The sequence below is a fragment of the Rutidosis leptorrhynchoides genome, chromosome 2 (genome assembly GCF_046630445.1).
Source record: "Rutidosis leptorrhynchoides isolate AG116_Rl617_1_P2 chromosome 2, CSIRO_AGI_Rlap_v1, whole genome shotgun sequence".
Classification (NCBI taxonomy): Eukaryota; Viridiplantae; Streptophyta; class Magnoliopsida; order Asterales; family Asteraceae; genus Rutidosis; species Rutidosis leptorrhynchoides.
Window position 1 is genome coordinate 545816438 of NC_092334.1, and position 22247 is coordinate 545838684.

Below are 22247 nucleotides of genomic sequence, written 5' to 3' on the forward strand. Positions count from 1 at the left end.
ATATTTATAAACACGTTTTAAAATACGTATCGCAAGTTATTCATATAATTAATTCTTAACAGTTAATATTCCTTATTATTGTATGTGTCCAAATTACATTATTTAAACAAATAATTCACCATTTATTCCGAATACCGTTAAAAATGAATAATTTCTCAAATCAACGTGGACCTCTCAACAGAGACACGTAATAATATCATAATTCTTAAGAGACTCAGTAAATATCTTTTACTTGAATCGTTTGGCATAATCTTTTAACTATGTAGTTAAATATATCAATCAGATAATCAAACCAATAAGTTTAATGCACAGTATCATATCCTCAACACTTTGTTACGTTTTTAAGTTATAGTATATGTATCTATATATAATTGTTCGCGTTTCGTTGAGAACAATCGAAGGTTAATTGAACAGTTTAAAATTTTGAGATTTAACTTCATAGACTTTGTTTATCGTGTCGGAAACGTTAATCATACAAGATTAAGTTTAAATTTGGTCAGAATTTTCCGGGTCATCACATAATCCGTCCCTAATTCTTAAAATTATCGACGGATTAGGGACAGACACTTATTTTTCTATTTTAAAAAAATACGATTTACAAAAAAATGCATAAACATTCGCTCCTACATACAACTATATCACTAAATAAACATACTTAAAAATTAAAAACATAAAAAATCACGTATCCGTACCACTATACATACAACTACTGATGCTCGACTATAAAACTACAAATACATAAACTTAAAGAAAGGTTTAAACGCAACAAAAAAATCGTATATTTGTGTATATATCGTTCCACTAGTACACTATATGTATACAAACACTTATTAGCACTTGAACGTACGTACAAGTGCTCGTGTACTCGAAAAAATAATAAACTCCATAATTTTCCGTCCCTAATTCTTTTAATTACCGACAGATTAGGGACGGACACTTATTTTTCTATTTTTTAAAAATACGATTTACACAAAAATGCATAAACATTCACTCCTACATACAATTATATCACTAAATAAATATACTTAAAAATTAAAAACATAAAAAAATCACTCACCCTTACCACTATACATACAATTACTGATGCTCGACTATAAAACTGCAAATACATAAACTTAGAGAAAGGTTTAAACGCAACAAGAAAATAGTATATTTGTGTATATATCGTTCCACTAGTACACTATATGTATACAAACACTTATTAGCACTTGAACGTACGTACAAGTGCTCATGTACTCGAGAAAATAATAAATTACATTATTTTTCGTCCCTAATCTGTCCCTAATTCTTAAAATTATCGACGGATTAGGGACGCACATTTATTTTTATATTTTTAAAAAATACGATTTACACAAAAATGCATAAACACTCATACATACAACTATAACACTAAATAAACATACTTATAAATAAAAAACTTTAAAACTCACGCACTCGTGCCACAATACATACAACTACTGATGCTCGACTATAAAACTATAAGTACATAAACTCAGATAAAAGTTTAAGCGCAACAAGAAGATAGTATATTTGTGTATATATCGTTCCACTAGGACACTATATGTATACAAACACTTATTAGCACTTGAACGTGCGTACAAATGTTCGTGTACTCGAGAAAATAATAAATTAGGAACGGATAAAAGGGTCATCCTAAATCCGTCCCCAAGTCTATTATTTGCTGATGGATTTGAGATGGGCTTTGTTTTTTATATATTTTCTAATTAACTTAAAAAGTCCGTCGGAAATCCGTCGCTAATGCTTAGATTTATCGACAGATTTGGGACGAACGTTTATTTAGGGACGGATTTGCGACGGATTTCTTTTCCGTCCCTAAACCGTCGGTAAATTGTCCCAAATCAGTTATTTCTATGGTCGTTGGAAATTCGTCTGAAAACCGTCGGTATTTGGGACGTAAATTTTGACCGTCGGAAAATTCGTCGCTAATCTCAAATTTTCTAGTAGTGTAAGTAAACACAAAAAAACCTTTATAAACTACATTTTGATAATCTGCATTAATAAAATAGAACTACAAGTTTCTTAAACACTACAAAAAATACCATCAAATGCTACGTGGGAACTTACTGCTACTACTCCACTAAACTATAACTTGCGCTATCATCCATGTCTATGTTGCATGACCCACGTACTAAGGTCACCAAACATCATTCTTGGTCAATAAACTATCCACATGCATGACTTTTAAATTGCCAACTAACCTAAACAATTAACTACTACTACTATTATATAAACTAAATACTAGTTAATCTATATTACAAACGTGCTACTGCCATATACTTCGATGTGGGCTCCTGACTTCTTACTTGGACTTCAACTTGGACTACTGCGGCCCACCAATCTTGAAAGGACCCGTTCATATACATTATAAACGATTCACAATAGTTGATTACATCGCGAGGTATTTGACCTCTATATGATACATTTTACAAACATTGCATTCGTTTTTAAAAGACAAACTTTCTTTACAACGAAAGTTGACGGCATGCACACCATTTCATAATACATCCAACTATAATTGACATAATAATAATCTTGATGAACTCAATGACTCGAATGCAACGTCTTTCAAAATATGCCATGAATGACTCCAAGTAATATCCTTAAAATGAGCTAATGCACAGCGGAAGATTTCTTTAATACCTGAGAATAAACATGCTTTAAAGTGTCAACCGAAAAGGTTGGTGAGTTCATAGGTTTATCATAACAATCATTTCAATATATTAATAGACCACAAGATTTTCGTTTATAAATATATGTACACTCGCAAGTGTATAAAAGTATTCTATAAGTTGTAGGCACCCGGTAACAAGCCTTAACATTCATGTTTTACCCTCTGAAGTACACCAGATCAGGTGTGTTTAAAATAACCTCGAAGTACTAAAGCATCCCAAAGTCAGGATGGGGTTTGTCAGGCCCAATAGATCTATCTTTAGGATTCGCGCCTACGGTACATAGACAAGTAGTTTAATGTTACCAAGCTAAGGGTATATTTCTGGTTTAAACCCACGTAGAATTAGTTTTAGTACTTGTGCCTATTTCGTAAAACATTTATAAAAACAGCGCATGTATTCTCAGTCCCAAAAATATATATAAAAGGGAGCAAATGAAACTCACCATACTGTATTTCGTAGTAAAAATACATATAACGTCATTTAACAAGTGCAATGTTGGCCTCGGATTCACGAACGTATCAATATTGAGATTCAATATTGCAGGAAAGTACGTAGACGCAACGGAGATGATAAACACTAGATTGACCGCACGAGCATACCCATGAACCACACCCATCACCTCCATAGCTATAACCCATAATTTCCTTATCTTAGACTCATTCAAAAAACTATTTTGAAATCACTCGGACATCACTCCGTCGTAATATTTTATGTATACTAATAATATCTTGAAATAATACAGAGCAATATATATATATATATATATATATATATATATATATATATATATATATATATATATATATATATATATATATATATATATATCGATTGAGATAGTTTAGAGAAATATATTTTCAAGTTTCTATGAAATAATGAAACCTATTGAATTCTATTTATAATAGATTTTTGAATTATTAAAGTGAATTATTAAAGTATGAATTATTAAAGTGAATTATTAAAGTATGAATTATTAAAGTGAATTATTAAAGTTAAAGTAAAGTAAAAGTAAAGTAAAGGTAAAGTTAAAGTATAGTAAAAGCATAAAAACTATGTATGTATAATACGCGTATAAATATATATATATAATATTAATTTAAATTGTTATATATATTTAATAAAATAAAATATAAATATCGTTATACTTATTATACTGGTTAAGTAATGAGTTATCAAAAGTGATTCTAGATATTTATAAAAGTTATATACGTTTTAATAATAAAGTTCTTTTTAAACTGAAAACGTTTTTGTACGTTTGAAAATAGATTAATAGAATATTATGGAAACCAATTCTCCACTAGCTTTTGTCTAACTTTCGTAAATGACACTTTTTATTTTTATTTATAAATAGCTTTACAAATTATTCCGAATATCGTTAAGACGAATAGATTTTCTCAAATCATAGTGGACCTCTCAACAGAGACTTGTAATCATAATTCAATGTTTCTGATAATTCAATCATTTAATATATATTTTTTAATTTCATCGATAATCATATTGAAACAAATACGTTCATATAAAGCATTATACATTTAAATACTTTGTTGATATTTTCAATTTATAACATATACACATATACATACATATTCATATATGTTCATTTAATGGTTCGTAAATCATTAGAATTTGGTCGAGGTTTAAATGAATGTATAAACATAGTTTAAAATCCATGAGATTTAACTTAACAAACATTGCTAATCGTGTCAGAATAATATAAAGATAAAGTTTAAATTTTGTCGAAAATTTCCGGGTCGTCACAGTACCTACCCGTTAAAGAAATTTCATCCCCGAAATTTGATAGAGGTCGTTATGGCTAACAATGAGAATGTTATTATGACGATTATAAAGTTTTATCATGTCTAAGAAGTATGGATAAAATAATTCGATTACTCGAAGCGTATGAGGGAAGTTATCGTAAATGAAAGAAATAAGATTATAGTGATTCGTCATATCTTTTGACGTCATCACAATTGATCTCCGAATTTAAAGAAAGTCTTTGTAATCTATGTTGGATTTGATGCTTCGGTGATTAAGGAGATTATGATTCTCTTCGAATTAATACGATAATCCATCTTGTTTTCTCTGTCGGGTATTTCACTATAAATCCACCTCCTTCGTTTCCTTACAACTCACACCTTCTATTCTTTCTCCCTCAACTCATATTTTAAAGTATTTGTCAATATGCTTCATCCAGTACTGATTCTCGATATACTCCTCACTTTCATATCTGTCATTCTTCTTTTTCATCGGCCTCCGGAAGAATCTATTTACTTCTACTATACTCTCGGTTTTATAGTGTTTTTAGTTCTTCCGTGTCTTTATATTGCTATATGCATCGATATATACGGTTTATAATTTTTGGGTGGTTGTTGGGTTTTATATCTTCCCTTATATTTCAAAGCCCATGCTTTTGTCTTCTATAATCATTGACATCCACAGTTAATGCTCCCTTCTATTTGCTGCGATTTATACTCCAATTTCTATTTTGGAGTTTTGTCCTTTCGTTTCTTCTTCTTGCGATTAAGCAACGTTTGTAATGGTCCAGTATTCGCAGATATGAATTTCAGAATGAACATAGTTAATGCTCTAAGAAGGAAATGGTAATGGCACGATCTTGATTTGTTAATTTACCAGAATACCCTGAAAAGATCGAATCATCAAGAAAATATATTCTTGATATTTTTAGAGATTAAATAGAATACAAGAGTCGTGTAACATGGAACATGATGACGACATGGTCTGTGAATCGTCATGTCCCATTAGAAACTCAGCATGACTTACTGTAATATAATCACGTTGATCAAGTGTCATTATATTATACAAACTCATGCTTCAGTTCCCAGCACTACTTCAAAACATTCATAATTTAAACTCGAAAGTTTATAGAATATAGAAACTAATAGTTTCTTATATGATGTAACACTGATAGCGCAAAGAGATAAATGACTTCAGATAAGATTAGTTGTGAAAATATCTTCAGAAATATCGCAGATATTTATAATGAAAGATATGATAATATCTTAGAATTTCTAATATTGATGGATGATGATGAAGATTTGTCTGTAAAGGTTTAGAATAAAGAGTAAGGTATTCGTTAATGACTTTAGCAGGCACTGAATCATTTGGATTCTTTGAAGGCAGATTTAGTCTTTGTGATTTGTCCACAGCCTCCTTCATAGTCTGTTCAATCCGTTTTCCAGTTCCAAACGTTCTCTTTTTCTCAGCTTTACCACCTTACTATTCTTTGTCATCAAACTTTTTACTGTTAAGATCGTTTACAGTTTTTGATGCTTCGTCAGCATTTCAAGAACTAGTTTGCAGTTCAAAATATTTTTCAGAACTTCACATTCAAAGTATGTAAGTCCAGGAGATAGACGTTTTACGTACACATATAACTGTTGGCGTAGACATGCTGCGAGATTTCAAAATACTGGTTACTGTTTTCCGATGATTCGTATGACAATTCTCGTTACAAGATGCGAATGAGTAAATGATGTGATTTCAATAAATATAATGATTTTTCGAAAAGTCAAAGATAATTGAAGTTGTTGGTAAGTTTATTGCTAAGGTGGCGAGATATGAAAGGTCCCCAGTAACGATGACGAAAGGGCAATGTATCTATCGAGGTTATAATAAGACTAGTCCGACTGAAAAGTTGAAGTTGACTTGTTGGAGCTGTGACAAAACTGTCTACTTTGAAAAGGAATTGAAAAGTCATTTTAGCTAATAAATGCCAAAGGGTCTGACACGGATACGCGTCGAACTATGACTTTGGTTTCGAGAGCTTTTTAGGTACATAAATGTGGGTAATATGTGGTTGGATCATCATCTCGATTGTTCATTGTTTGAAGTCTCTTCGAAAACTTCGGAGAGTTTGAACACAGTTTGTAATCGTTAATATACATATGATGTTCTAACACAGTTTTGAAGTTAAAGTATAGCTTTGAAAGATGTAGGAATCTAAGAGTGATGTCTTCTGTTAAATCATGACTTGGATTTTGATTTGTCAAAATCAGAATGCGTAATCAAATTTGGGTGAGAATGGTTGTTTTGATTTCTATACAAGAATGTATATTGTTGTGAGATTTTGGGAGTATAGTTGATGATTTGCTTAATCAGATTCGAAAAATGTAACATATTAATTGTGAATTTATATATCTCTCGGGTATTACCTACCTGTTAAATTTTTTTTTCACAATTAATATTTTGTACAACAGAATTTTATTAGAGTCATTATGAAAATATATATGTGCATATTTTCTTCAGATGTAACATAGATTTAATGAGTTAATATTAAATTAAACTCATTTGATCTACGGTTGAAACTAGAACTGAATAATCCCTAAAGACTTTAGAAATTACATAACTTTTACGGAGTATTTATTCAATAAAATTGAAATTATGAATTAATACTTCGTTATTTGTTGGTGTTTGTGGAATTCTTGTGAATTTTGCAAGGTATGAATAATGTTATTTGAAAAGTTTCGAGTACATCGACGATGAAAGTGAAAAATCAAACTTATATTTGAATAATTCATTTGATTTATTATGAATTGGGATTTATTGAATTGAGGCAGAGATTGTAGTTAATGATGGTTAAGTTGTGGACGAAGGACGTACATTATTGCATATTAGTAACATGAATTAACCGAGTAGTTAAGATTCACACATAATATTTATTATGGTCTAAAAATTTATATATATAAGATATACATATAAATCCTTCAGTGGAAATGAGTTAATACTTCATAACTCATTGATATGACATACTTGTTGTTGATTTATAATGATGTCCACGGTGATTCTTGAACTGACGGAGTTTGTGATGTTATAGGTGCTGCTGATTCTGACAACGCTGATGGCACTGACTGTACTGGTGATGTTCATGGTACTATTGATGATGTTGGTAAATCAAGTCTAGCTTGTAAACCACACATCATTCTTGTCAGGGTTTCTACTCTTCCTTCTATCATTTGGGTTCACTCATCTAATTTATGTTTAGGGCTAGAATAGATAATCTCTAAGACTTTAGAGACTACATAATCGTCGCAAAATGTTTCTCCAATGAAGTTATGAATCAATACTTCATCGTTTGTTGTTGTTGGTATTCCTTGGTATCTATAGAGTGTATGTCATTGGTACTCGTGGGATATAGGTTGTGATGTTGATGTGTGGGATGCGGATGTTACTGTTGGTGGTGGTGATGGTACTGTTGGTGTTGCTGATGGTGGTACTGGTTATGCTGCTGGTGCTGTTGTTGGTGTTTGTAACCCTTGCACCATATTCTCTAAAGCCACTACTCGAGCGCGAAGCTCGTTGACTTCTTCTATTACACCGGGGTGATTGTCGGTTCGGAAGAGCGGATAAATAAAATCTAGAATTTGACGTAGTATATAATCGTGACGAGATACTCTGGAAATGAGAGAGAAAATGGTGTTTCGGACCGGTTCGTAAGTGCTTCAGGTTCATAGCCAAGAGGGCAATGTGATGGATGGAAGGGATCACCTTCTTCTTGTCTCCAATTATTGAGGAGGCTACGAACCTATCCCCAATTCATCTAGAATAGATGATGGCTATTTGGTTGATCCATTCCGGTCACACTGCTTTCGGAGCTTAAGTGGGATTCCATATCGGAATTCGAGGGACTTGAACTAATAACGAATTCCATTTCGTTCGATTGAATAAAGGATTTTTCGATATGAAATGATTTTTCAGCTATCGGGTGCTATTCTAATTACATAGAATATCTATATATATAGCACAAAAGATTTCGTAGATTACGGAGGAATTTACGGGATATGTCATGCAAAGTTTACAGTAACAGATACGCTAAGATATGGATTAGCAGATACGCTAAGATATGAATTTTGTCTATACACTATTCATGCAATCAATGCAGTAAGACGTGTCTAGACTAAGAATGATAAGCAGGCAATTTCCGACAAAAATGATAAGCAAAACTTTTGACATGCAGACACGGTCGAAGTCCAGGCTCACTAATGCATCCTAACGACTATCAGTTAGACACACTAATGCAGACCTGGTTCGCTAAGACCACCGCTCTGATACCAACTGAAAGGACCCGTTCATATACATTATAAACGATTCACAATAGTTGATTACATCGCGAGGTATTTGACCTCTATATGATACATTTTACAAACATTGCATTCGTTTTTAAAAGACAAACTTTCTTTACAACGAAAGTTGACGGCATGCACACCATTTCATAATACATCTAACTATAATTGACATAATAATAATCTTGATGAACTCAATGACTCGAATGCAACGTCTTTCAAAATATGCCATGAATGACTCCAAGTAATATCCTTAAAATGAGCTAATGCACAGCGGAAGATTTCTTTAATACCTGAGAATAAACATGCTTTAAAGTGTCAACCGAAAAGGTTGGTGAGTTCATAGGTTTATCATAACAATCATTTCAATATATTAATAGACCACAAGATTTCCGTTTATAAATATATGTACACTCGCAAGTGTATAAAAGTATTCTATAAGTTGTAGGCACCCGGTAACAAGCCTTAACATTCATGTTTTACCCTCTGAAGTACACCATATCAGGTGTGTTTAAAATAACCTCGAAGTACTAAAGCATCCCATAGTCAGGATGGGGTTTGTCAGGCCCAATAGATCTATCTTTAGGATTCGCGCCTACCGTACATAGACAAGTAGTTTAATGTTACCAAGCTAAGGGTATATTTCTGGTTTAAACCCACGTAGAATTAGTTTTAGTACTTGTGCCTATTTCGTAAAACATTTATAAAAACAGCGCATGTATTCTCAGTCCCAAAAATATATATAAAAGGGAGCAAATGAAACTCACCATACTGTATTTCGTAGTAAAAATACATATAACGTCATTTAACAAGTGCAAGGTTGGCCTCGGATTCACGAACGTATCAATATTGAGATTCAATATTGCAGGAAAGTACGTAGACGCAACGGAGATGATAAACACTAGATTGACCTCACGAGCATACCCATGAACCACACCCATCACCTCCATAGCTATAACCCATAATTTCCTTAGCTTAGACTCATTCAAAAAACTATTTTGAAATCACTCGGACATCACTCCGTCGTAATATTTTATGTATACTAATAATATCTTGAAATAATACAGAGCAAATATATATATATATATATATATATATATATATATATATATATATATATATATATATATATATATATATATATATATATATATATCGATTGAGAGAGTTTAGAGAAATATATTTTCAAGTTTCTATGAAATAATGAAACCTATTGAATTCTATTTATAATAGATTTTTGAATTATTAAAGTGAATTATTAAAGTATGAATTATTAAAGTGAATTATTAAAGTATGAATTATTAAAGTGAATTATTAAAGTATGAATTATTAAAGTGAATTATTAAAGTTAAAGTAAAGTAAAAGTAAAGTAAAGGTAAAGTTAAAGTATAGTAAAAGTATAAAAACTATGTATGTATAATACGCGTATAAATATATATATAATATTAATTTAAATTGTTATATATATTTAATAAAATAAAATATAAATATCGTTATATTTATTATACTGGTTAAGTAATGTGTAGCGACCCAACCAAATCATATTTGACGGCGCCGTCTACTTAGGTCCCGTTACGTGGTCATAAGTATTTATAACAAAGTTTGACCGAAAATATGTCGCATACATTTCATAAAGGATGTTTCAATGTTTACAAAAGTAATTCCCAAGACAAGTACATAACAAAAGTTATTGTTCATATGAAACACGTGCGACATAGTTTAAAATAGCCAAAAAGACGCTCCACGTATGCAAGTATACTCGACATCACAATGAGCCATAGACACTAATTAACATACTTTTAAGTCAAGAACACAAATTTAAAGAAAAACTAGTGTTTTAGAAATGTTACCCAAATGAGATGAAGTTGGTACCAAAATGAAGAGGATGAAGAGAGGATCACGAATATGTAATTTATTTTGTTATAAGCCTCCTAGATCGAATTTAGATGATGATTGAATGAATTTGGAAATTGGGTGTGTTCTTGCTAGAGAGAAAGAGAGAGAGAGAGAGAGAGAGAGAGATGGTTGAATGGTGGTGATTGGGGTGGACTAGGTGACCTAGTCAACTAGTTTGCCCCGTGTCAATTTTAGTCCCTCGAGTTTGTAGTCGGGTGCGGAAAATACCTAAACGGAATATTTTAAAACGCGTATTAACGGGAGATGTTATAAACATATAACGGACTTTAAATTAGTATAACGGAAAAGAAAACGGAAAAAGGCGGGATGTTACATTACCTACTCCTTAAAAGAAATTTCGTCCCGAAATTTAAGTAGGCGTAGTAGTCGTTGTTTCTTCCTCGAGATCTTGCGTTTCCGAATTCACGAATAGATGAGGATACTTCCTTTGCATTTGATCTTGTCTTTCCCAAGTAAACTCGGGTCCCCTTCTGGCGTTCCAACGGACTTTAACAATCGGGATTCGGCTTTGTTTCAATGTCTTGACGGAGGTGTCCACAATTTCAACCGGTTCCTCCACGAAATGAAGTTTGTCATCAATGGTAAGCTCCTCGAGAGGAATGACGATATCGGGTTCGGCAAGACACTTTTTCAAGTTGGATACATGGAAAGTAGGATGAACGGAGCTCAATTGAGGCGGAAGATCTAAACGATAAGCAACGGTTCCAATACGCTCCAAGATTTCGAAAGGACCAATATACCGCGGATTTAGCTTCCCGCGTTTCCCAAAACGGATTACACCCTTCCAAGGTGCGACTTTTAACATTACTCGGTCACCGACTTGAAATTCAGCGAGAGGCAAGTGCTTGTCCCAAGCTTTTCCGAAATCAACCACGCAAGCTCGTAACATGTCTTCTAAGGTTTAAATTGTACGTTCGCTTTGTCCATCGGTTTGAGGATGATATGCGGTGCTCATGTCCAAACGCGTTCCCAACGCTTCTTGTAACGTATGCCAAAATCTAGAAACGAAACGACCATCTCGGTCGGAGATAATCGATAAAGGTACACCGTGTCGGGCTACAATCTCCTTAATGTATAGTCGTGCAAGTTTCTCCATTTTGTCGGTCTCTTTCATGGCGAGAAAGTGCGCGGATTTGGTGAGGCGATCGACAATGACCCAAATAGTATCATAACCGCCCGACGTTTTTGGTAGTTTGGTGATAAAATCCATCGTGATCCTTTCCCACTTCCATTGCGGGATCTCGGGTTGTTGAAGTAACCCGGACGGTCTTTGGTGTTCGGCTTTGACTTTAGCGCAAGTCAAACATTTGGCAACGTAAGTAGCGACTTCCTTTTTGATGTTCGGCCACCAATATCGTACTTTAAGGTCGTGGTACATCTTATTGGCGCCGGGATGAATCGAGTATCGCGATTTGTGGGCTTCGTCTAGGATGAGGTTTCGTAAGTCGCCATATCTAGGCACCCAAATTCTTCCGGCGTAATATCGAAGTCCGGTCTCCTTAACTTCGAATCGGGAGACGAGAATGTTTAAAAGTTCGCGTGCGATGTTGTTGTCCTTAAGAGCTTCATCTTGGGCTACCCGAATTTGGCTATTAAGGTTGGAGTGGATGGTGATATTCAAAGCTCGGACACGAAGAGGCACCGCTCTTTCCTTTCGACTTAAGGCATCGGCCACTACATTTGCCTTCCCGGGGTGGTAACGAAGCTCGCAATTATAATCGTTCAAGGTCTCAATCCACCTTCGTTGTCTCATGTTTAGTTGCTTTTGATCGAAGATATGTTGGAGACTTTTGTGATCGGTAAAGATAGTACTCTTGGTACCAAGAAGATGATGTCTCCATAGCTTAAGTGCAAAGATGACGGTACCGAGTTCAAGATCATGTGTCGTGTAGTTTCGTTCGTGGACTTTGAGTTGTCGAGAGGCATAAGCAATGACTTTCTTTCGTTGCATTAATACGCATCCATAACCGTTTTTCGAGGCATCACAATATACAACAAAATCATCATTGCCTTCGGGAAGTGACAAGATAGGAGCGGTGGTTAGCTTAGTTTTCAAGATTTGAAAAGCGGTTTCTTGTTCGGATGTCCAAACGAATTTTCGTTCCTTGTGAGTTAACGCGGTCAAAGGACGAGCGATTAGGGAGAAATCCTTGATGAATTTACGATAGTATCCGGCGAGACCCAAGAATTGACGAATTTGAGTAGGAGTAGTAGGAGTCTCCCATTTACTAATGGCTTCGATTTTTGCGGGATCGACTTTAATGCCTTGATCACTTACAACATGACCAAGAAATTGAACTTCCTTTAACCAAAATTCACACTTGGAGAACTTGGCATATAGTTGCTCTTTTCTCAAGAGCTCGAGCACGAGTCGGAGATGTTCTTTGTGTTCCTCTTCGTTTTTAGAATAGATCAAAATATCATCGATGAACACGATAACGAATTTGTCGAGGTAAGGTTTGCACACGCGGTTCATGAGATCCATGAACACCGCCGGTGCGTTAGTGAGACCGAAAGGCATGACAAGGAATTCATAACTACCATAACGAGTCCGGAAAGCGGTTTTGGAGACATCTTCCCCTTTAACCCTTAGTTGATGATAACCCGAACGGAGATCGATTTTTGAGTATACACGAGAACCTTGTAGTTGATCAAAAAGGTCATCAATGCGAGGAAGAGGATATCGGTTCTTAACCGTCAATTTGTTTAGTTCACGATAATCAATGCACATTCGTAGGGATCCGTCTTTCTTCTTGACGAACAAAATCGGAGCGCCCCATGGTGAATGGCTAGGTTGAATGAAACCACGGTCAAGTAACTCTTGGATTTGACTTTGTAATTCTTGTAATTCGGATGGAGCGAGTCTATACGGTGCACGCGCTACGGGTGCGGCTCCTGGAATAAGATCGATTTGAAATTCAACCGGTCGATGAGGTGGAAGACCCGGTAATTCGTCGGGAAATACATCGGAAAAGTCACTAACAATTGGCACATCTTCGATATGCTTTTCGTCGGCCTCGACTTTCTTAACGTGAGCAAGAATCGCGAAACAACCCTTGTGAAGTAGCTTTCGAACTTTAAGGCACGAAACGAGATTGAGTCCGGTGCAATTTTTGTCGCCATAGACAATCAATGGTTCACCATTCTCGATAGGAATTCGGATTGCGTGAAGATCGCAAAGAATGTGAGATTTATTTTTGACCATCCAATTCATACCGATTATTACATCAAAACTCCCTAATTCCATGGGTATCAAGTCAATTTCAAATTCCTTACCCAAAATGTTCAAAGTACACCCCCGGTAATATGTGTCGGCACTTAAGAGTTTTTCGTCGGCCACTTCGATGGAATAAGTAGTATCTAAAGGGTGTGGTGGAGTGCAAAGGGTAGGAGCCAAAGTCCTAGACACAAAACATTTATCGGCACCCGAATCGAATAAGCAAGTAACATAAGAGTTGTTGAGAAGAAACGTACCCGTGACTAGTTCATTGTCATCTCGGGCTTCCTCGGTGTTGATGTTAAAGGCTCGACCTCGGTTGTTGGGGTTGGCTTTCTTTTTCGGGCATTCGTTCTTATAATGGCCCGTTTGGCCACATTCGTAACAAGTGACCGTTTTTGGAGGATTGGGCCCCTTTCGAGCAACGGGGGCGGCGCTTGTGCAATTGTTGGCCCTATGACCAACACCTTGGCAACGGTGACAAACTAGTTTGTTACATTCGCCGTGATGATGCTTGTGGCATTTGTTGCAAAAAGGTAAGTTTCCGACATAACCCTTCTTGCCGTCGTTGTTGAAAGGCTTTTTGGTGAAGGTGTTGTTGTAGTAGGTTGATGGAGTGGCTTCCCATTTCCTTTTGTTGCCACCCGACTTGTCCTCGGCCTTAGGAGCCGGCACTACGATTTCGTCAACCGTTTCAATTAGTTGGCGAGCCATGTTCATAGCGGCTTGATGAGTAGTGGGTTTGGATGACATCACCCCTTGTTTGATGCTTTTTGGAAGACCGAGCATGTAGAGCTCAATCCTTTGAGATTCGGGGTTAACAAGATTAGGACACATCAAGGATAGTTCGGCGAAGCGTTGATTATAAGCTTTAAGATCGTTTCCGACCGCTTTCAAAGCTCTTAGTTCTTCCTCAAGCTTTCGGGTTTCTTCGCGCGGAAAATATTCAACAATCATCTTTTCCTTTAGATCGGCCCAAGAGAGGGCATGAGCTTCATCGGTACCCACCGATTGAACATAGGTGTTCCACCATGTTAGAGCAATTCCGGAGAAAGTGTGGGTGGAGTATTTGACCTTGTCTTGATCCCGACAACCGCTTATGCTAAAGACGGCCTCGGTTTGTTCAAACCAACGAGTAAGCACAACCGGTCCCCCGGTTCCATCATAAGTGTGAGGTTTGCACCCCATGAAAGCTTTGTAGGAGCACCCTTCGCTAGAGTTACCGGCTCCTTGGTTGTTGTTGTTATTATTGTTGTTGTTGGACGAGTGACCGGCCATGGCCGCATCCACGGCGGTGGCTATCATGCGTTGCAAAGCTTGTTCGGGAGTTTCGGGAGGGGCGCGTCGACGAGCCATTGTTCCTTCAAAACAAAAGAATACCGTTGGTTAGTATTCTAAATAATACTAACCGTGATATGGAATAAAGATAGAGAGAAAATTATCCTTGACCCGCCTTAAATTCTTTATGTCATAATGTCGGTATGTTCATATGAGTCACCGTAATATAATTTCCGGGAATTATATTACCCTAATTCATATGTGCATTCGACATTACATCATATAGTCAAGGTGGCGTGTCAATTAAATTATATAACGCAAGATTTAGATAGAATAAGAGTAGATATGAGTAGAAGAGTTAGAGTATAAATGCACAATTTGTCAAGTAATTCCTATGTCAAGTCTATATGCCAGTTGTAGTCTAGACTCACCAATGTACCCTATGACTCGGGGTTGACACCAATGAACTCTAAATCCCTACAACCAAAGCTCTGATACCACTTGTAGCGACCCGACCAAATCATATTTGACGGCGCCGTCTACTTAGGTCCCGTTACGTGGTCATAAGTATTTATAACAAAGTTTGACCGAAAATATGTCGCATACATTTCATAAAGGATGTTTCAATGTTTACAAAAGTAATTCCCAAGACAAGTACATAACAAAAGTTATTGTTCATATGAAACACGTGCGACATAGTTTAAAATAGCCAAAAAGACGCTCCACGTATGCAAGTATACTCGACATCACAATGAGCCATAGACACTAATTAACATACTTTTAAGTCAAGAACACAAATTTAAAGAAAAACTAGTGTTTTAGAAATGTTACCCAAATGAGATGAAGTTGGTACCAAAATGAAGAGGATGAAGAGAGGATCACGAATATGTAATTTATTTTGTTGTAAGCCTCCTAGATCGAATTTAGATGATGATTGAATGAATTTGGAAATTGGGTGTGTTCTTGCTAGAGAGAAAGAGAGAGAGAGAGAGAGAGAGAGAGAGAGAGAGATGGTTGAATGGTGGTGATTGGGGTGGACTAGGTGACCTAGTCAACTACTTTGCCCCGTGTCAATTTTAGTCCCTCGAGTTTGTAGTCGGGTGCGGAAAATACCTAAACGGAATATTTTAAAACGCGTATTAACGGGAGATGTTATAAACATATAACGGAGTTTAAATTAGTATAACGGAAAAGAAAACGGAAAAAGGCGGGATGTTACATAATGAGTTGTCAAAAGTGATTCTAGATATTTATAAAAGTTATATACGTTTTAATAATAAAGTTCTTTTTAAACTGAAAACATTTTTGTACGTTTGAAAATAGATTAATAGAATATTATGGAAACCAATTCTCCACTAGCTTTTGTCTAAATTTCGTAAATGACACTTTTTATTTTTATTTATAAATAGCTTTACAAATTATTCCGAATATCGTTAAGAGGAATAGATTTTCTCAAATCATAGTGGACCTCTCAACAGAGACTTGTAATCATAATTCAATGTTTCTGATAATTCAATCATTTAATATATATTTTTTAATTTCATCGATAATCATATTGAAACAAATACGTTCATATAAAGCATTATACATTTAAATACTTTGTTGACATTTTCAATTTATAACATATACACATATACATACATATTCATATATGTTCATTTAATGGTTCGTAAATCATTAGAATTTGGTCGAGGTTTAAATGAATGTATAAACATAGTTTAAAATCCATGAGATTTAACTTAACAAACATTGCTAATCGTGTCAGAATAATATAAAGATAAAGTTTAAATTTTGTCGAAAATTTCCGGGTCGTCACAAATCTTGATAAGGGGCTGCAACTTTGGACTCAAGATTACCAACAGCAATGACATCTCGCAGGTGGCCCCCTTCGAAAACGTGGCCTCTCAATGAAAGCGCCAAATGTTATGAACCTAAACTTAAAGGAAGAGCCTAGTCCAAAAGACACGTCAAATGGTTAGAAGATCTCCTTAGGCATAAATACCTTCATGTAGTTTCCTACATGATCAATGAGGGATTGTATCAGTATGTTGTTTTAGTGTATGTTGCTCAAGTAAATATAGGATATACTTAATCAGATGGTTACGATCTTTATCAATTATAATTCTCTTTAGATTCTCAGATCTAGTTCGATTTAAATTTATGTGTTTTTGGAAAAACTCAAGTAAAACTAAAATGGAGATTTAAGTAAGACAAAATTGTTCATTTCGTCCCCATGTTTTCCACATTTTGCCCGTTTCATCCATGTATTTTATTTTCTGAATTTTTCATTCTTAAAAGCATTTTAAAGTCCCAATTTCATCTCTCACCTAACGAAGGTTAACTGAGTCGGTTAAAACTATTCACAAGTGAAGCTCCACCACTTGCTGATGGGCTCAAGTTCAAGTTACACACACTTCCTGTAAGAATAAGTTGTTTCTACATCCACACTTCGTACAAATTCTTTTTCTTTTACTATTGTGAATTTATTATTTACTTGATTGAATTTAGGTAGATGCAAAGGCTATAGCAGATGGGGATACATTAACAGTCTACGTTAAGTTAGTACTGCAGATGCTCGAGAATCATCACTTGGTGAGAGAAATTACACCAAAGCAGATGCACCGCACAAGCGAATCACAAATGCAGGTTATCGGTAATCGGTTATGACTCAAATGTATGCGATAATGCTCTACTTTTTTTTTTATAGCTTTTATGAGAATTGTGCTACTTGTTGATGTTAGACGGATTGAATAGATAAGCCCAAGTACCGGATGAGGTATAATAATTAGATTTGTGGGTTGTATAAAAAGGTGACAACTTCAGTTTGATTTTATGGTAGGTAATTAATATTTTTAGTCCATAAAAAACCCATCCAAGTTTCAAAATTTTGATAGTAGGTAATTAACCAAATAAAATTACTGGTTATCTTAAATTATTGGAGTAGCTTTTATAAAACATTGACGGTTTTTTATGCCTAAAGTATCGTATAGCCCAAACACAAAATCCTGCAATATAAGCCAAAAGTCCATCATTTTCTAAAACCAATTGGTGATAGATGGATTTTCCTTTAGACTTATATACATATATTTGTTTTGTCCCACGACCTATGTGGGACTTTGGTTTTCACCCTAACAGTACATAAATTGGATCTCAAGGTCATACCTTTTTTATGCAGTTATGAGTGTATCTGTATGATATTATCTAGTATTAATTTCTGAATGAGACTACTAAATCCCAGGGAATTATTGATTATAGTTTCGGTAATTACGTCTTAGGCAAGAGTAGACATTTCATGCAGTTTCATTGATGGGTGTATTACGTGCAGGGCCGGTCCTATGAATTTTAGTGCCCTGAGCGAAAAGATTGAAATGTGCCCTCTAAATTTTAAACGATAAATTTTGAATTCTAAAGTTAAAATAAATCACTTAAAATAAAATATTTGTATGTTTTGAAGAAATGTTAAATAAATAAACCTTATAGACGCAAGATTTTTAATTATACTTGAATATAACATAAATTAATTGTTGAGTTATATTTACAATATATGAACTCAATATAATTTTTTTTTAATACTAAAGTTAAAATATATTATGTATTACTCTGTAAAATAGTTACTATAATTTAAGATAAAGAATTTAAATCAAAATTTACTATAACATTTAATCAAAATAATAATTTAATAATAATAATAATAATAATAATAAATAATAATAATAATATATGTGTTCTATACCCCATATTTATATATGTATAAATAATATTAATATATATGGAGTAATATATAATATATATTAATATCACAAAATAACAGTAATTTTTTTTAATAATAATAACAATTTGAAATAATCTTTGAAATAAATGTGGGCCCCATAATATAAGTTGTCATCTCATAATCTCAAAACTTTAACTATGTACACAATAAACGGAGTATTATTTTTTTATATTAAAAATTATATATATATATATATATATATATATATATATATATATATATATATATATATTTTTAAGACAAGAAAACAAATAGCTAGTAGGGTCCATGAACTGTGTACCATCCCTTATTCCCTTTTTTTCCTTTTATCATCTTCTTCCTGACCTTGCATTATCCATTAAAACCCAGATTCATAATTTTTATTTCTCATTCAAAAAATCAAAAAAACTGATCTTGATGCCCCTGAAAATCATGGGCCCTGAGCGGTGGAACACCTTGCACCCCCTTAGGGCCGCCCCTGATTACGTGTCACCAAAAATAGGGGAATAGATGCACCCGAAACCTTAATGCCTTACGGGAAACAGGAAAAAGATGAGTTGGTGAAGATACTTGATGGGAATCGTTTGAAAATATTGATATTTGGTGAGGATCGTTACAAGCGTTTTGTTGGGGATGTATACTCTAATGGCATCTTTGTGCAGATAATTTGGATGTTGTATATGTTGAACAATGTAAACCCCGCAAGATTATTCTAGATATTTATTATTTATTATAGTATTACAAGGAAACATATAAACTCCGATTATTCTAGATATTTATTATTTATTATAGTATTACAAGGAAACATATAAACTCTAAAACCCCTAACAGACCTAACCCTATAAACATACTTGTGCCGTATAACCTAATTATTCTCCGATAGTCCCCGCAGCCCAAATGACGAAATCACAAAAGTTTAGACTACACTAAATATTAATTAAATAGATAAATAAAAGATATAACGGTTTTTCTTTTATTTGTTGCACCGAATAGACTGATATTCGCTGATGTAGTTGAGTACGTACTTCTTTCCCATAACATTATTTTTTTTATGCTGTGACTTGCTTTGCCTAAGGATTGAGTGGGCCAACTAATCTAAACCCTAGTCTAATAGTATAGACATAGTGACAATGTAGTGACATCTACCTACAAATGAAGAATGAGCCAATAGCCTAGTGGTGAATGACTCACTCTCCCTTAGGGGAGGTGAGGGTTCGATTCCCACTAGGTGAGGATTTTCCAATTAATTGGATCAAAAACCATTCTTACCGGGCCCAAATGATCCCTTGGTCCCACGCATGCGAAGATTGAAACAATGACAATGCATGTTCGTTTATCGGGCCTGGCATGCTATGGGGAAATGGGTGATGGTGTTTCGCCTGGCTCCAGTGGGCTACCGGGGACCGCTGGATGGGTTGACAAAGTCAACACAGGGCTAACATGTCCATGCCGATACACATGTTTTGAAACAATCTACCTACAAATGTAATCCAACTAATTTGTGATTCCTTAAATTTTCACAGGAATCAATGTTAAATAAAGGACTTGCATGGCACTACACTGCCTATGATAAACTGTCGAAACTAGACAAGGTGATTGATAAATGTATTACTTTTATTGATATGATTTTGGTAAGAACAATCTTTTGTTGCTGAAAATGTGTGATATCGTTCGATCATAGTGGGAGAAAGTTGTGAGAGCCAAGAGAATTGGGTTGTGGGCTTCATCAAATCCTGAAATGCCATACGCATGGAGGAAGAATCGGCGTGGGCATAGATAGCTGCAACGCTTGCAAAGGATACACGAGACTTTTGGGTTCTACTAAATGTCAAAAGTTTGTGGAGTACCTTTATCTTTTATTTCAACTTTTAAATTTATAATATCTTAATTTACGTTTTACTTTCAACACCCTAACGAGCAACAAAACCTGATCAGATGCAATATAGTATTTAGTAAGTTAAGGTTCGTCCCAAGAGAACGGGTGAATTCAAAGATATAAGTTTTAGTATAAGATTTGATTGTGTTGATTAACAAAATAAGAAACAAATAACTTGCAAGTAAATAAATTAAAGGAATAAACAATATTAAACGAAACACGTGCTTGAACGTTTTACACCTTGTTCACAGTTGCATTTATTTAAGATTAAGCTTTACGCGGATTGATGATGACCTAAGAATATCTAATCCAAGACTAGTTGATCAGGTTAATCCTAGAGTAGACGTTTAGATTTATTGCATGCTTAAGACCTGATAGATGGTTTAATATGATTAATCAAACCCTGATTATAATACTAGCTATAACTCTCACCTTTATAATAATCTGATTTTTCGATGTATTAAAGTTTACCCAGTTCAATCCTAGTGATGTTCTAGTTAAAACTTAATAGTGATTGTTCTATTAAAACCAAAATATCTAAACAATGGTAATTTAATCAAATTCAAGACATAACAGTTAATCCAGAATTTCTGTCAAAACAATATTTTTATAATAAGTGGATGAAGCCGGTGGTTTAGACAACGAAGCCGACGGCTTCGTTGATTGTTTTGAAAACTATTTTAATTCATCTGAGTTTAATTCGCAATAAAACTGTATTTTTATTTGATGAAGCAAGCGGCTCTGGTATATGAAGTCAGCGGCTTCGTACCCCAGATGCGTTTTTCTGATTAGTTTCATTCGATTCAACTGTTTATGCAACGTTCACAAGGTGTTACATTAGTTCAAGCACATGTTATGGCTACTAGCCCAAAACTAAAGTAAAGGCAATAAATAAAAGATAAGAAAGATTAAAATAACTCATACCGACACAAAGTAATTGAAAGCAAAGATTGATTAAATAACTTGAATGTTGATAAAAGGTAAAAACCCTAAGAAATTCGTAACTTTGTATCTGAATGCAGAATATAAAAACTGACATCTAAAAACTGAACCCAGCACCTTAATTTATAGGATTTAGTAACCGCCACACCAAGCTGACGGCTTCACAATAACTTGGAGTAGGGCCTACGTAAAACGTGTACTTAACGAATACGTTCACATATTCTGTAGATCTTAGCCGACAGCTTCAGTGTAAAGCCGTCGACTTATTTGCTTCCGAATCAAGGTGAGAATAATTTCCAGTTTTATCTGAATTTGGCCAGCAAGGAGGGATGAACGTGTGAATCAAGCCGACAACTTCAATGTAAAGCCGTCGGCTTGGTCTCCTTCTTCTTAGTCACCAAGTTCTTCAAAATCTGAGTTAAGTTATGGAATTTTTTGGAATATTGTGGGGAAGCCGGCGGCTTTCTTGCCATCATGCTGGCGGCTTCATGCT

The 22247-nt window shown here is 34.6% G+C and overlaps 1 pseudogene; it reads left to right on the forward strand.

Annotated features, from left to right (window-relative positions):
- Positions 1-17049: 17049 nt before the first annotated feature.
- Positions 17050-20716, forward strand: LOC139889665 (uncharacterized 38.1 kDa protein-like; annotated as a pseudogene).
- Positions 20717-22247: the final 1531 nt, after the last annotated feature.